Here is a 2,306-nt window from a genome sequence, read left to right as displayed (position 1 = left end):
TGATTGTGATTTCCAAATTGAATCTATGCCTTCCATTGTTATGACTTTTAATAATGCTGTGTGTGTCTCATTTGACCAAAGCCTATGATACGCGCGCGTTTCCTTGCCCTCAGATCTTTCACGTCATTTAATGAAATCTGATCCAACGAGCCAGGTTTTTTGCATTTTCTGATTTAATTCATTTTATTTTCTTAATTTCATTTTATTTCAAAAATTCATATCTCTTTCATTTTAAATCCAAAAAATGTGGGACTAATTGCATTATTTCCCTTTTTAAATCAAGTTTCTGAAAATGATTTTTAATATTTTTTATTTTTCCATTTGATATTTTTTTGTGAATTTTCTCATTTCTGGTTATTTTTAATTCATTTTAAATAGTTTCCAATATTCAAAAAATGCAAAAATATTTTCTTAACATCTCTGAATGATGGTGAATCTATGAAAAATATTCTCATCAATTTCTTAATTGATTTGAGATTTATTTGAGATTTTAGTTCAATTATGTTATATTTTATTCATTTTTAATTGTTTAAAAATAGTTTCTGTTTTCCAAAAATGCTGAAATTTTTTGTCAAACCTTGTTTGACTTTGTTGAACTTAGGATGATCCATTTGGACTTTTCCATGTTGATTTGAAATGGATTTGAAGTTTGGCCTTTATTTGAATATTTTAATTCAAGTATTATTTTAAGTCTCAAAAATACCAAAAATATTTTATTTGTTTCTTGACCTCTAAGCTTCATTTTGCTTCTGTTTACCATTGATTGAATTTGATTCCATTCATCTTTGGTCAATGTACTTTGCTTATTTCATTTGAATTCCATTTATGTACATTTCCATTTCTTCTTCTTCTTCTTCTTCTTTTTCTTTGTTTGATCAATGAGTTAAAGATTGGTGGTCAGCCTTGACATATGAGAGGCTTAACCTTCCTTGATTCCAATCTAATTCATCTTGATCAAAGATTAAATGAATGGCTTTGCATTAAGGATAGGTTGCTTCTTGGTCAAGCAAAAAACCTAAATCAATACAAGATCATCTTTCTTTTCTTTTGGCATGGCAAGTTGTAGGAGCTTGGCTTACTAGTCATGGTCTCTAAATTGTGCTTGTTGCCTATAGTTTTATTGACCGGCCTCAGATAGGTGTGACTACCACATTAGTCCACTTACGATTGCTTAACATAATGCTAAATTGCCTTATGGCACACTAACACTAACTACTAATCATTAACTTTTAATTCAAGTCATTTAATTCTTGCAATTTAACATTCTTGTACATTATTTCATTTTCTTTTGCCCTTTGCTCACTTGAGCTCACGTTTATGTTAATGCAATTTGCCTTTTGCTCACTTGAGCACATTATTGTGTATATACTATTGTGCTTGTTTTATTTTGATTGTGTGAACTCAATGCAAATGGACAAAGGACTTAGATTCTAGGACCTTACCTAAGCTAATGGAGTTTGAAGAGCAACTATGCCTCATGCCTTTAGAATGCTATAAAAAATGTCAAAGAGCAACTAGGCCTCATGCCTTTAGAATGCTTAATGTTGAAGATGAGTTGAAAGGACCTCTAATTCTAAACTCCCTCTTGTCCATTCTTTATTTGTATTTTGGAACTTTTTGATTTGCGTGTTCTTGTGTGCTAGGGATCCCAAACTTGAGCCAAGTAAAAGAACCATTGTCATGAGCATCCAAAGTGAGAGATACAAAAGCCAATTGGAAGATTCCTAGGAGCTTGATTGTTATGTGCTTGATTGCTTGAGTTATTTGCTTATTGCATGCTAATTCCAAAGGAAAGGGAACAACTTGGATCATCACTATGATCTAAAGAAGGGAACTCCATTGTGGTTTTATTTCTCTTCCTTCATCTTTGCATGTTTAGGACCTAGCCATTCTTCTTCTTCCCTCCACTCTAACCCAAGCCAAACTTTTGTGCAAACATTAACATTGCTTTTCAAAGTTAGAAACCTAAGCACTATGCTTTTGATTTTTCAAACTTTTTTCATAACACTTATTGTGAATTAAATTCTTAAGTCAACTTTGACCTTACTTTGTAAATACTTTTCATTGGTAAATACCACTCACTCAATTATTTTTTGTGGTTTCAATGACCACTTCTTGCCAAAGCTTTTCATAAACATTAGCTATTAGGTTTGAGTTATCCTAGAGGTTGATATAATACTCACCTATATCCTTAGTGATGGACTATAAGTCTTCCATGCTTATTATAGGGTTAACCCCTCACTAGCATGTTGAAGCTCTCCTCACATGGTGGATTTGTGGTTTTAGGTTGAGTTTTCTCCCTTTGA

This window comes from Lathyrus oleraceus, chromosome 5, assembly GCF_024323335.1.
Source record: "Lathyrus oleraceus cultivar Zhongwan6 chromosome 5, CAAS_Psat_ZW6_1.0, whole genome shotgun sequence".
NCBI classification, from domain to species: domain Eukaryota; kingdom Viridiplantae; phylum Streptophyta; class Magnoliopsida; order Fabales; family Fabaceae; genus Lathyrus; species Lathyrus oleraceus.
This window is presented reverse-complemented; position numbering follows the sequence as displayed.